Source organism: Lycium barbarum, chromosome 2, assembly GCF_019175385.1.
Source record: "Lycium barbarum isolate Lr01 chromosome 2, ASM1917538v2, whole genome shotgun sequence".
Classification (NCBI taxonomy): domain Eukaryota; kingdom Viridiplantae; phylum Streptophyta; class Magnoliopsida; order Solanales; family Solanaceae; genus Lycium; species Lycium barbarum.
The window spans coordinates 87,977,893-87,994,254 of record NC_083338.1 but is presented as its reverse complement, the minus strand read 5'-3'; positions in this window follow the sequence as shown (position 1 = coordinate 87,994,254).

The window sequence follows — 16,362 nt, the reverse complement described above, 5'->3', positions numbered from 1 at the left end:
GCAATATACACTAAACGTATACATATATATATTTCAAAACAGATTTCACTATCACGATTATACTAAGAAAAGGCAAACACAGATTCTACAGGTCGAGGAAGCAAGACACCTATGCTAAGGCTTATGTGTGAATACCACCAGGCCTATTGGATGGTCCTTAGCAATGAGGAGGAAGGGTAAGTCGTTGCCCCCGTATTCCCGATGCCGCACAAGTTCCAAAGGGTTTCACGAACCCCAGGCGTGGCTGGTCACCGGGAAAGGCTAAGACTAGATCTCATCCCAAATTGCCTTGTCCCATACTAGTTCAGCCACACAAAAAAGGACACAAAAGATCCCAGAATACGTCACTACACAGCTGCCCAAATTCACCACCACAATGCCTTTCAACAAGGCAAATAGATTCATGGACTTATAGTAGCAAAAGATGACCATGCCACACTTATGAGAGAGGCCCAAAAACTGACTGAATGAATCAAAGAAATAAGAACAAACCAAAGTCATAAGGTGACAAAACCGCAGCCCATAAATTTATAAATGGGACAAGGGCAAACAACATAGCCATAGAGAAAGAATAACACAGTTGCAATATCAATTATGGAAGGATATGGGAAGATAGATCAAAATCACACAGTCATAAAAAGGGCACACAAGATGTGACACTAGAAGGGGCAGATCAGTACCAAACACACCACCATGAGATGAACTAGAACATCTTGGCTTCTTACCAATGAGAAGAGCACATAAGACCAGACAAGGACATGGATATGGCAGGGGAAAAAGGGGGGGGGGGGAGGGGGGTAGGACTAATGTACCCTCAAGGACAAATAAAAAAAATCAGATAAAGGAAAATGAGCAAGCCAAATTGTACTTCTGCCTATCGTTCCATCTTTGTTTCTATTTTGAACTCATGTGCACAATTATTCATCATTTGTGTTACACCTCAGAAATTTCTCCGTGAACGTACAATGAATAGACCAACGAAGAGTATGAGTGTACGATGTTTTACTAAGAAGGGGATGACTACTTATGAGTTTTGAAAATGCGAAAGTTGCAGATTTGCACTTCGGCCCAGTTGGTTGTAAAATAGAATACGACCCGTAAAGTGGTTTACGGACCATAAAATGCTATCGTCTTTCAACATTCCAAAACTTCAACTTTCTACCAAATGTCTAAATGATTAAATATGACTCAGAATACGGACCGTAAATCGAAATACGGCCCGTAAACTGTGACCGTAAACCACCATGACCTCCAGCAAACCTTTCTGGTTCTGTTATGCTTTAATACGGTCGTGAAAAACGGACCGTAAACCAGAATACGGCCCGTAAACTGGGTTTACGGCCACTGTGCACTTCGACTACTGTTCATAAAAATAAGATTTTAAGTTAAGTATAAGGGACCCTTTTTCATTCCATTCATTTCATTTTCACCCCACACTTCAAGAAACATCTAGAATACTCTCTAATATTCATCCAAAAGAGAATCAAAGGAAAATCAAGATCAACAACACCAAATCCATGAAATCAAGAGTGTGAAACTCATCAAAGTTCATCTACACCAAGAAATTGCAAAGGAAGTGAAGTAGGGTTTTTGGTATAGAAGAGTATTGCTACTCAAGGCTCGTTCCTACCACATCTAAGGTAAGTTTTATGAATTTCTAATGATGATTGAAGTATTTATACGTTGAAACACTTGGATTATAGAAGAGTAGTAAATGGGTCATAAAATATGAATAGTGCCATAGTTGAATGATAGTTGGATTGAATTATGAATGTTGATGTGTTAGGAGTATAAATATGTTATTAATGACGTGTAGACCATGAAATAGGTGTGATGTATGAGAAAATGTGATGATGAGCTAAAACCCATAAATGTGGAGAAATTGGTGAAAAATGGTGGAATGTGGTAAATATAGATAAATGACGATTGTTGATACGATATTGTGAGTGTTGTTGTGAATGTTTGGTAGTTGAAATGAAACATGGGAAAAGTAGTAGAAACAAAGGAAATGCTGCCCAAATTTCCCTAGAAATAGTAGCGCGTTCTTCTCGTCGATTGACTAACGATGGTACGAATCCTCTCTTAAAGGTAGAGACGTGACATCAAAGGAAATCAAGCAAACGATAGCATAGTTAAACGACAAAGGTATGTGAGGCTTATCTTTTCCTTCAAAAGGCATGAATACTTCAAGTCTTATCTAATCCTTCTACAAAACGAAGCTTATAAGTCCTTCAATATATTGAATTACATATGAATATGATGGTGACGATAATGAGCTAGAGTATAGCGATTCAAGAAATTATGGCATGATGTTCCTATAACGCTAATGATGTTACCTTTGTTAACACTCGCCTTAAGCTCTATTTCCTTCAAGGCGAGACACGATACTCATAAACGTTCATAATATAATCGGGGGTTCACGACCTTACGTCACCTCGACATAGTGTGGTTGCCCTTAAAGCTTAACGTATGCTCTTAATGCTAATATATGATATGTCTATAAGATGATTAAAAATGCTAGTTTGTAATACGATGATGATATGTATAAGATACCAAGAAATGATAAGATGATGCTATGTTATGAGATGTGTAATAGTGATGTGTTATGATTGATTTTGTGATGATAAGATTCCACCGTGCCTATATGGCCGGGCATGTCACCGCGAATGCGGGCTGCTTATGATTCCACCGCGCCTATATGGCCGGGCATGTCACCGCGAATGCGGGCTGCTTATGATTCCACCGTGCCTATATGGCCGGGCATGTCACCGCTAATGCGGGCTGATATGTTTACACCGAGCCTAGAGGGCCGGGCATGATCACACTAGTGGGCGGCATATGAGGATTACCCGGACGCGGGTAATGATGCGGAAGACGATGTGACGATGTACGAGATGAAGTATGTGATGATGTATATGATGATGAATGTGATGATATATGGGATATGACAAAACATATACTATGATGATGTAAAATATGATATATGTAAAAAGTATGTTGCTTATAACACTCAAGCAGGTTATATCTTTTCTTATGATTCATGATGCCTCTATGACATTGTTCATTTCATTCCTGCCTTACATACTCAGTACAATGTTCGTACTGATGTCCGTTTTCTTTGGACGCTGTGTTCATGCCCACATGTAGACAGGGAGGAGATCTTGCTCCGGACTCTTAGAAGCTGTTAGCTGACTGAAAGCACTCCCTTGTTCCGGAGGTGCTTATGATGAATCGTTTGCGTACAGTTGTATGTGTAATCCAATAGAGGCTCGTAGATACTCAATGTGGGTTATGTGGTTTCACGACGTGGATATTGTGTAAATATATTGATATATGTTATTGTATAAAAGCATTATGTTTTGTAATGAAAAGCAGTTTCTTTTATAAAATGAGCATGAAATCGATAAATGATTGTTGAATGAGTCTAAGAAGTAATAGTACGAGCGGTGCTCGGTGGTTAGCCCCGGGTACCCGTCGCGGCCCCTAGCTGGGTCGTGACAGATGTGGTATCAGAGCAGTTAGTCTTAGGAAGTGTCTACGAGCCGTGTCTAGTAGAGTCTTGTTTATGGTGTGTTGCGCGCCACATCAATAAACAAGTGGCTACGGGGCATTTAGGAAAATGACCATCTTTCTTCTTACGAGATCGTGCGATAGAGCCGTGTATAAGATTTTATCCTCCCTAATAGTGTGTTCTGATTTCAGAATGCCGCCCAAGGGAAAAGTTATAGCCGCCCAGAAAGGCAAGACTACGACAAAGAGGCGGGTAGAAAGAGAGCCTCCGGTGAATATTGGAGAAGGCGAGTCACAAAATGAGACTCCATCTAGCACTTCCTCTACCCCGCCTAATGTGGAAGAGCAAGGAGGAGCTCCAGCTCCAATTCCTCCGCCGGTTGCTTTGGGTCAACAAATGACCGAGGCCATTCAGTTATTAACACAGTTGGTTGCCGCCCAGGCACAGCGGCAAAATGCGGGCCCGAGTGATCGATCAGCCAGTACTAGAGCCCCTGACTTCATGACTTTAAACCCTCTGGAGTTCTTTGGGTCAAAGCCGGATGAGGATCCACAAGGCTTTATCGATGAGATGTTGAGGACTTTAAAGATTGTTCATGCCTCCGAGACTGAATCCGTGGAGTTGGCCTCTTATAGACTTCGGGATATGGCAGTCTTATGGTATAATAATTGGGTATTATCAAGAGGAGAGAATGCTCCTCCGCCCGTATGGCAGGAATTTGTGGATGCTTTTATTCATCACTATTTACCACCCGAGATTTGCCGGGCTAGGGCGGATAGATTTCTAAATTTGAAGCAAGGAAGTATGAGTGCCCGGGAGTATAACATACAATTTAATTCTTTGGCCAGGTACGCCCCGGCTATGGTGGCTGACATGGGAGATCGCGTTCACAGATTTGTGAGTGGTTTGGGACCACATTTATTCAAAGATTGTTTGAAGGCCTCATTGCAAGATGGGATGGACATTTCCCGTATACAGGCGTATGCCCAGAACTTAGAGGGGCGACAACAACCATCGAGGAGTGATCGTGATATGGACAGGAGGCAAAGCAACAGGGCTAGATCTATGGGAGCGAGCAGCGAGTACAGAGGGGGATCGAGGCAGAATTATTCTAGGTAGTCAGGCCAGACGGTGACTAGCGCACCTCCTAGATTTCCAGACACAAGATTTGACCGCTCCTTTCGCTCGGGACAAGGTCAGAGCTCGAAGGCTTCAGGTTCCCAGTTTGAGGGTGACTATAGTCAAGGAAGACCCCCAGTCCTACGATGTAGTCGGTGCCGCAAATTACACTCAGGGCCATGTCTCCAGGACACAGATGCCTGTTATGTTTGTGGGCAGACTGGCATATGATGCGAGATTGTCCCTCACGGTATGGTAGAGGTGGGGTTCAGCCCACAGGATCAGCAGCTGGTTCCTCGTCAGCGCGCCCGGTAAGGCAGGCTCCCCAAATGTCAGCAGGCCGAGGTAGAGGTAGAGGCAGAGGGGCAGCATCTACTTCAGGTGCCACCCAGCCCCGCGTATATGCTTTAGCCGGATGACAGGATCTCGAGTCCTCCCTGGATGTGGTTACAGGTATATTGTCTATATTCTCCCGTGATGTGTATGCATTGATAGATCCCGGTTCTACATTCTCTTATATTACTCCATATGTTACTGGTTGTATTGGGGTGAAACCCGAGGCAATTAAACCTTTTGAGGTACTCACTCCGGTTGGTGATCCCGTGATAGCAAGGCAAGTGTACAAAAATTGTGTCATTGTGATATGTGATCGTCAGACCAAAGCTGATTTGATTGAGCTGAAAATGATAGATTTCGATGTAATCATGGGTATGGATTGGTTGGCCTCATGTTATACAAATGTTGATTGTCGCACAAAAGTGGTTCGATTTCAATTCCCGGGAGAGCCCGTACTTGAATGGAAGGGTAACACGGCATCCCCAAAAGGTCGGTTTATTTCCTACCTTAAGGCGAGGAAGATGATAACGAAAGGCTATATTTATCATCTAGTTCGGGTGCATGACACAGAAGCAAAATCGCCAACATTTCAATCTGTTCCGATGGTGAATGAATTTCTGGATGTATTTCCAGATGAACTCCCAGGTCTTCCCCCAGAAAGAGAAATTGATTTCGCCATTGATGTGTTGCCGGACACCGAGCCCATTTCTGTTCCTCCTTACCGAATGGCTCCGGCAGAATTGAAAGAGCTAAAGGCACAGCTGAAAGACTTACTTGACAAGGGGTTTATTAGACCCAGTACATCGCTGTGGGGAGCACCAGTCTTGTTCGTGAGAAAGAAGGACGGTTCCCTACGAATGTGGATTGATTACAGACAGCTGAACAAGGTGACGATAAAGAACAAATATCCTCTTCCGAGGATTGATGACTTGTTTGAACAGCTGCAGGCTGCCAAGTGGTTTTCTAAAATCGACTTGAGGTCGGGTTATCATCAAGTAAGAGTTAGAGAAGCGGATATTCCCAAGACTGCTTTCAGGACAAGATATGGCCATTATGAGTTTCGAGTAATGTCATTTGGGTTGACTAATGCTCCGACCATGTTTATGAACTTGATGAATAATGTATTCAGGCCTCTCTTGGATTTATTCGTGATAATATTTATTGATGATATTCTGGTGTATTCTCGTACCGAATCAGAATATGCAGACCATTTGCGAATTGTTCTTGGCATTCTTTGAGCCCGAGAATTATATGCGAAATTTTCAAATTGTGAGTTCTGGCTGAATTCTGTAACATTTCTGGACCATGTCATTTCAAATGATGGTATTCGAGTCGATACTCAGAAAATTGAGGCTGTGAAGACTTAGCCAAGGCCTACGACACCTACAGAAGTCCGTAGTTTTCTGGGGTTGGCAGGTTATTACAGAAGGTTTGTAGAGGGTTTTTCGTCTATTTCAGCCTCATTGACGAAGCTAACCCAGAAGTCGGCCAAATTTCAGTGGAATGATGCTTGTGAGGGCAGCTTCCAGGAGTTGAAAGACAGATTAACCTCAGCTCCTGTCTTAACACTTTCAGAAGGGTCAGATGGTTATGTTGTGTATTGCGACGCCTCCGGTGTGGGATTAGGATGCATATTGATGCAGCATGGTAGAGTTATTGCATATGCTTCGAGACAATTATCCAACCCATGACCTGGAATTAGCTGCGGTTATTCATGCATTGAAAATGTGGAGACACTACCTGTATGGTGTGCATGTTGATATCTATACAGATCACAAGAGTCTCCAATATATTTTCAAGCAGAAGGAGATAAATTTACGACAGAGGCGGTGGTTAGAATTGTTAAAAGATTATGATGTGAACATTTTGTACCACCCCGGAAAAGCGAATGTAGTAGCCGATGCGCTTAGCCGCCGATCAATGGGAAATTTATGTGAAGCCCCTCCGGGAAGGAAAGAGATGGTTCATGAGCTCCGCCAACTAGCTAATCTTGGAGTACGTGTAATCAATTCGGTTAATGTGGGGATTAGCATCAATGACCCCGCAATTTCGTCCTTGGATATGGAAGTGAAAGAACGGCAATATGAAGATCCTCAATTATGTCGTTACAGAGACACATCCCATGGAAAAGAGAAGTCTTCATTTGAAGTTTCTATGGATAGAGTTCTTAGATACCGAGGCAGGCTATGTGTGCCGAATGTAGCAGAATTGCGTCGACGAATTCTAGAAGAAGCGCATTGTTCTCGGTATTCTATTCACCCAGGTGCAACCAAAATGTACCGTGATCTCAAGTTAATATATTGGTGGGATGGCATGAAGAGGGACATAGCAGAATTTGTAGCACAATGTTCAAATTGCCAACAAGTAAAAGCCGAACATCAGAAGCCAGGGGGCTTATTACAAGCGATGCAAATTCCTATATGGAAATGGGAAGTGATTAATATGGATTTTATGGTGGGATTACCCCGTTCACAAGGGAAATATGATTCTATATGGGTGATCGTGGACAGACTCACAAAAGCAGCTCATTTTCTTCCAATCAGAACCACGTATTCAGCGGAAGATTATGCTAGGTTGTATTTAAAAGAAATTGTGCGACTTCATGGAATTCCATTATCTGTTATTACAGACAGAGGGGCACAGTTCACAGCTAAGTTCTGGAAGTCTTTTCAAGAAGGTCTTGGTACTAAAGTCAAGCTTAGCATGGCGTTCCATCCGCAGACCGATGGACAAGTCGAGCGTACTATTCAGACCTTGGAGGATATGCTACGAGCGTGTGTGCTGGATTTTGATGGTAGTTGGGATGAGCATCTACCCTTATTGAATTTGCATACAACAATAGTTATCATTCCGGTATTCAAATGACTCCGTATGAAGCTTTGTATGGAAGGAAGTGCAGGTCTCCAATTGGGTGGTTTGAAACAGGAGAAGCACAATTAATAGGCCCCGAATTGATTCAACAAGCAGTCGAAAAAGTCAAGGTGATCCGAGACCGATTGTTAACAGCCCAAAGTCGCCAAAAGTCTTATGCGGACAACCGCCAACGAGACTTGGAATTCCAGGTTAATAATTGGGTATTTCTGAAAGTATCGCCAATGAAAGGGGTGATGACATTTGGCAAGAAAGGGAAGTTAAGTCCAAGGTACGTTGGACCCTATAAAATTATCCGTAAGGTGGGTCGTGTAGCTTATGAATTGGACTTGCCTTCGGAACTTGAATCAGTTTATCCAGTCTTCCATGTTTCAATGCTCTGCAAGTGTGTTGGAGATCCTACAAAGATTGTTCCAATTGACGACGTTCAAGTGACAGAAAGGCTAACCTACGAAGAAGTGCCCATGTCCATTCTAGACAGACAAGTGCGAAAACTTCGAAATAAAGAGGTAGCTTCAGTTAAGGTTTTATGGCGAAACAATAACCGAGAAGAGATAACTTGGGAAGCAGAAGAGAGTATGAAGTCCAAGTACCCGCATTTATTTCAACACCCGGGAGAAGTTCAAAGTGAAACGCCAACAACATAAGGTATGCATGCATTAAATGAAGTGTAATAATTAAAGTATCTGAACACCCCTACTTCTATCATTTCTCAGAGTTTTATTGTGTTATGGCCCTGTGAGGCAGTGATGTGATATTATGGGTTGTTGTGATAGGATGGTAGTGCCATATTACAAAGGAAACTCTGGCAAAAATTTTCTAGAATCCTCGCTGACCTAACATTCGAGGACGAATGTTCCAAAAGGGGGGAAGAATGTTACACCTCGGAAATTTCTCCGTGAACGTACAATGAATAGACCAAGGAAGAGTATGAGTGTACGATGTTTTACTAAGAAGGGGATGACTACTTATGAGTTTTGAAAATGCGAAAGTTGCAGATTTGCACTTCGGCCCAGTTGGTCGTAAAATAGAATACGACCCGTAAAGTGGTTTACGGACCGTAAACTGCTATCGTCTTTCAACATTCCAAAACTTCAACTTTCTACCAAATGTCTAAATGATTAAATACGACTCAGAATACGGACCGTAAATCGAAATACGGCCCGTAAACTGTGACCGTAAACCACCATGACCTCCAGCAAACCTTTCTGGTTCTGTTATGCTTAAATACGGTCGGGAAAGACGGACTGTAAACCAGAATACGGCCCATAAACTGGGTTTACGGCCACTGTGCACTTCGACTATTGTTCATAAAAATCAGATTTTAAGTTAAGTATAAGGGACCCTTTTTCATTCCATTCATTTCATTTTCACCCCACACTTCAAGAAACATCTAGAATACTCTCTAATATTCATCCACAAGAGAATCAAAGGAAAATCAAGAACAACAACACCAAATCCATGAAATAAAGAGTGTGAAACTCATCAAAGTTCATCTACACCAAGAAATTGCAAAGGAAGTGAAGTAGGGTTTTTGGTATAGAAGAGTATTGCTACTCAAGGCTCGTTCCTACCACATCTAAGGTAAGTTTTATGACTTTCTCATGATGATTGAAGTATTTATACGTTGAAACACTTGGATTATAGAAGAGTGTAGTAAATGGGACATAAAATATGAATAGTGCCATAGTTGAATGATAGTTGGATTGAATTATGAATGTTGATGTGTTGGGAGTATAAATATGTTATTAATGACGTGTAGACCATGAAATAGGTGTGATGTATGAGAAAATGTGATGATGAGCTAAAACCCATAAATGTGGAGAAATTGGTGAAAAATGGTGGAATGTGGTAAATGTAGATAAATGACGATTGTTGATACGATATTGTGAGTGTTGTTGTGAATGTTTGGTAGTTGAAATGAAACATGGGAAAAGTAGTAGAAACAAAGGAAATGCTGCCCAATTTTCCCTAGAAATAGTAGCGCGTTCTTCTCGTCGATTGACTAACGATGGTACGAATTCTCTCTTGAAGGTAGAGACGTGACATCAAAGGAAATCGAGCAAACGATAGCATAGTTAAACGACAAAGGTATGTGAGGCTTATCTTTTCTTTCAAAAGGCATGAATCCTTCAAGTCTTATCTAATCCTTCTACAAAACGAAGCTTATGAGTCCTTCAATATATTGAATTACATATGAATATGATGGTGACGATAATGAGCTAGCGTATAGCGATTCAAGAAATTATGGCATGATGTTCCTATAACGCTAATGATGTTACCTTTGTTAACACTCGCCTTAAGCTCTATTTCCTTCAAGGCGAGGCACGATACTCATAAACATTCATAATATAATCGAGGGTTCACGACCGTACGTCACCCCGACATAGTGTGGTTGTCCTTAAAGCTTAACGTATGCTCTTAATGCTAATATATGATATGTCTATAAGATGATTAAAAATGCTAGTTTGTAATACGATGATGATATGTATAAGATACCAAGAAATGATAAGATGATGCTATGTTATGAGATGTGTAATAGTGATATGTTATGATTGATTTTGTGATGATAAGATTCCACCGTGCCTATATGGCCGGGCATGTCCCTGCGAATGCGGGCTGCGTATGATTCCACCGCGCCTATATGGCCGGGCATGTCACCGCTAATGCGGGCTGCTATGTTTACACCGAGCCTAGAGGGCCGGGCATGATGACCACTAGTGGGTGGCATATGAGGATTACCCGGGCGCGGGTAATGATGCGGAAGACGATGTGACGATGTACGAGATGAAGTATGTGATGATGTATGTGATGATTAATGTGATGATATATGGGATATGACAAAACATATACTATGATGATGTAAAATATGATATATGTAAAAAGTATGTTGCTTATAACACGCAAGCAGGTTATATCTTTTCTTATGATTCATGATGCCTCTATGACATTGTTCATTTCATTCCTGCCTTACATACTCAATACAATGTTCGTACTGATGTCCGTTTTCTTTGGACGCTGTGTTCATGCCTACAGGTAGACAGGGAGGAGATCTTGCTCCAGACTCTTAGAAGTTGTTAGCTGACTGAATGCACTCCCTTGTTCCGGAGGTGCTTATGATGAATCTTTTGTGTACAGTTGTATGTGTAATCCAATAGTGGCTCGTAGATACTCAATGTGGGTTATGTGGTTTCACGACGTGGATATTGTGTAAATATATTGATATATGTTATTGTATAAAATCATTATTTTTTGTAATGAAAAGCAGTTTCTTTTGTAAAATGAGCATGAAATCGATAAATGATTGTTGAATGAGTCTAAGAAGTAATAGTATGAGCGGTGCTCGGTGGTTAGCCCCGGGTACCCGTCGCGGCCCCTAGCTGGGTCGTGACAATTTGGGTCAAAGCTAAAATCAGTCTTACTAGGTCAATGCTAACTCTAAACTGGGGAAGGGGATCTCACTAAGCCTGGGGGGCAAAATCTTGGTGGTTTCCAGAATTCTTGGCAATGAACCTCAGCCTCCATCAAACACAGAAGTGCCATGGGACTTCTTATTTGAAGGAGACTATTGTGAACCAGGCTAGGCCTAGCTTTCCTCTTCTCCTTTCCCCAATACCCCTTTGAGAAGGCCTTTCTTAGGTCATGTGGCTTGGTTCATTTCCAGCCTTCTCTATGATCATTTGGGGGTTGTATCTTTCAAGGTTATCTAGCCTAGAACTTAATATAAAAGGGTTGCAAGTGCACATGCTCAAACCAGACAAACCTATCCATTTATTCTAGGTCAAGGCCATTTCCTGGAACAAAAAACAAAACAGGGCAGGTTATACTATTCAAGTGATGGAAGGATCAAGTTCAGTCAATACAGACTATTCAGGCTCCCTTGGCTTCCCAACCTCATCCCAAATAGGTCTACATTCTTCATAGATTCGAGTTATGGCATAAGTCCCATCCCAACTAACACCAAGGGTACACATGGCCAAACTAATAGCAAAACAAGCACAACATTCTCACAAAAAAAGGGCCACTTGTTGCAGGTAAAAGAAAGTTTGACGGCATTTAAGACTAGAACACATATTTAAAATTGGCAGCTTTTAAACCTTACCTCCCTTTTATTAACCAAGCATATAATAGGCAACTAATCAGGATTACTTGTTAACAAATGAATGAGCTTTGAAGACCTTTGTTAAAGAAAAGAGATTTCCAATGGGCAAGTTATATGGGAACTTAATCAAAAAGCCTTAAAACAATTTTGACCCTTAGAAATGACCTTTAAATGTACTTAGACTAATCAGAAGCTTTTCTCAAGGTACAAAAAGAAGGGAAAAGAAAGCAAAAGGTAGGTTTATGGCATGATCATATTTTTGGCAAACATAGGGATTCAATCATCACATAGGAAATAGGTTTCAATCAATGAACCAACAAGGCAAATCCTCAGACAGCAGTCATGGATAAACAAGCTAAGAAAAGGTGGATAAAAGACACATAATCACACACAGGATCAAGTTGTAAGCAACCAAGTTGACACTTAGTTCTCATGATGGACTCAGACTAGCACCAATGTATTTATCAGTCCCACTCTTTACACAAAAATAGTTTAAACAATAAGACTCCAAACAGTCAAACTCTCAAGATAAAGAGAAATAAACTTCAGAAGACATGGTGAAAATCATACAACACTTAGACTTTCCAAGTGTTGACAGCAATTCACCTAACTCTAGGTGCATCCTTTTCCCAGATATGGTTAAGTCTATCTAATCCATTTGAGATCCATGTGGTCATCACCTCCAGTTCATGCCCAGGCTCACCTTCTACTGTCCTAAGACCTCTTTCCTTTCCCTTATGAACTCATCCTCATACCCCAGTGACACCACTAAGGACCAGGGAAGATTTAGGCCATCTTAACCCTATCACAGGACTACCACAATTAACTCATGAAACTATGCTTAACCCGTAAGAGACTTTTGTTGCCAAGTTTCAAAACATGATGCACTAAGAACAGACCTACCATAAGCATTTAACAACAATAACAGACTAATGTTTATCAGCAACTCCAAACCAAGACTATAATCTTGAAAAGGATCTTTCTCTTAATACTACATCTCATCTCAAAGAAAATAGTATTTTCCTTCTATTGGGACCAATTCCTTCAGAGAAAAACAGAGACAGACTCAAATCAAAACTACTGTAGCCTTAGCCAAATTCTGAGGCATTATATTCAACCCTTTCTTAACCTTATTATTACTTCTTAAAAAAAACTCCATTCACAATATCAAAAGGGAAAATAAAACATCTAGGACAGCCACACAAAGACAAGATAAGCAGACTTATATCAAGGTTCCTATTAGCCCTCTTCCTTTTGTCCTTTATCTTTTAAAAATATCATAAATTAGATGATCAGTCTCCAAAAAAAAAGATTTCTCTTCACACAACATATTCAGGGATATTTCTACACATGGTGGACCAAAACAGACTTACATATAGAGATATGTTTCTTGTGAAGCTACCAATCCTTAAGCCCCCTTTCTTTTATTGCCATTTTCAAAATGGATATAGCTCATTACTAGGTTAAAGCAAACATGACAATTATCTTATTGACAAACTATTTAACTAATTGATTGACCATTTTGGACCAAACATAGACCATCATAAGACTTCCCTAAACTCAGTTCATTATAGCAATATAGAAGACCTTTTAGACTATCACAAACATTTATATATTCTACAGATTCTACTTAAAGGTGGGTTCAACAAGTTCCCATGTTCACCACAAGCATAACAATCAAATAGATGCAAGCCAAATGAATACTTTTGATCAAGTTCAAATCCCTTCCCCTCCCAGAATCATTATTTAAAGCCTCTATCTCAACATATTACTAAATGTGATATAAATTACCAAATTTTAAAGCATCAGACCAACCTTTCAGGCCAACTATATTACTAAATGGAACAAATAAGAATCAAGCCAATACCTTACTTAATCCACCTGTGGCCATTAACTACCCTTAAAGTCAAACATATTATCAAGGAGGACAAATAAAATCCTACAGAGCACACAGCAGACCCCCAGTCTTCAAATCAAACACGTGATTAAGTAGGACAAACATGATTAGACCAGGTCGGATACATATCAAATCTTCAACCTTTAGATAATCTCCAAAAAAACAAACACATTATCAAATAGATTACTCAGCACCAGATCAAACACCTCACTTTAACAGGCCTTTATCATTTTTTTTATTAACCTTCAAGCCAAACACACTTCTAAATGGGCACAACCAAGAATGTGAGCCAAATAAATCATTCAAAGGTCATATAACCTCAAACCAAATATTGTTACATGGAACACATAGGATTAAGCCCAGGATGATACATAATAGACCCCCTTTAGTCCCAATTTAAAACATAAGACTGATTATACACACATCAAACAAACACATAGCCTAAACTATATTCTAAACCACACACAACAGTCTTAATCAAATTAAACAAGTATGATATAGACAGAAATCTAAATGGAAATCTAAACCAAATAAGCATATTAGCTTGAACTATATTCTAAACCACACATAATACTCTTATTCAAATTAAACTACACTAATATAGACGGAAATCTAAATGGAAAGCAATAAAATAAAAAGTATTTAACTTTTACGAGTGCAACCGGGGCAAGCGATGGACTTGGATGCTTCTATGCTTCCAATGCCAGACTCAACCACCAACACCACAACCAAATAAAATATAGCAAACTTTTAGAACTAAGGAAAACTGAAACCTTTCGGCTAAAGCTTAAAAATATGACTGATGGAACTTTTGAAACTTGAAAGAAATTGTAATTTCAAGCCTTTCTCAGTTCCACCTCCTTCCTCCTTTTTTTTTTTTGAACAAATGGGGTTCTGTAATAGTACCCTTGAACACATCTCAAAACTCATACAACCGATGTGGGACTTGTAGATTTACACAAGTCTGCACTCAAAAAATCCAACACACGGCCCAGATTTGAGGTAAAAATGAAATAATGGCTCAAATCACTTCCACACTAACATAAATGACAGAAAATATAAAGAAAGGGGTGGGTCTGTACCTTTAGGGGCTGTTTGGCCAGAATTTGTGGAAGAGGAGGCGTGAAGGAGGTCGAGAGCAATAAATGCTCCATCCTTTCCTCCACGCCGAGCCCTGTTCATGCTCAAGTGTCGATGGGACAACCGCGTAGGGGGGAGGGGTAGGGTGGTAGCTAGGGTTTTGAACCCTAGCCTTGAGAGAAAGAGGAATGACCCCTTAAGGGTCTTTGGATAATGAGGCGAGGAGTATTATTACTCCACCTTGGGCCGGGTCTGGGCGATTGGGCCTAGGCTCGGTCCCCTTTCTTAAAAAAATATGAATAGGCCACGGTAAGTGTATATATATATATATATATATATATATATATATATATATATATATATATATATATATATATATATATATATATATGTATGTATGTATTGGGGGGGGGGGGATAAATAATAACAAATAAAAACCCAATCATTAGCCTATTAGGACTTAATTAATTCTAAAACATGACTTGTTAAAAAATATTTTGTAGGTAATGGTCCCAATAATTAATCAAATTAATTAACCATATAATTTATCAATTAAACAACTACGCAAACACCAGGTTTGAGGGGTAAAATGGTCAATTCTTCTAATTACTTAAATTACCTTGGACAATAAATAAAATAAATCACCCATTACTCTAAGTTTCCTTGATTTAATCAATTAAGTAAATAATTATTCAAAATGGTTTTTCCCTTGATTAATTTAAAAACATATTCCCGAAATGTCATAAAACCTCAATTAATTTCCATAAAACTTAAACTATCCTGAAAATTCTCTTTATCAATTTAAAGGGGTGTAATATTATCCCAAATAATTTTCATGAAAATCTCCTAGACCTTTTAGGGTGTGCAACTAATTTTACTTATTGTCTAGGAACTCCGAGTACTTAAAAAAATTACGGAAGGTCAAAAATTAGGTGTCAACAACTGCCCCTTCGATGTTCGGGGATGCCGAGACCATCCCTGAGCAACGGAATTTGACTAACCCTAACTTTTTACGGACCCGACCAATCTTACCCTTCAATTTCAAGCAATTCACACATATGTGGCGACCCCCTTGCTTTCGGGTTTCGTACATATCTCGAGATGTACGAGAATTCAAGCCACCTGTAGTTCGACTCGATTAAAGGCTTTAGGTGATTTAGCTGGAAAGTCCTGAGACTCCTTGTGCTGTGACCGGGGTTTTCCTGGACTGTGGTTAGAGTGCGGCCGACTCTTGGGTTTTGAGTCTACCTACATATCCCTGGTCTCTGGGAATCAGGCCACATGTAGTTCGACTTGTTAGAGAAGAGTATCCCCTTTTTTGCGGGAATACCTTCGGATTTTACCGGTGTGTATCCGACCGGTCGCATTTTTTTTTATAGAAAAATAGAATGATTGTGGCTGAGTTTCAGATCGGACGGCTTCCCAGTCCTGGTTGGAGAGCTTGAC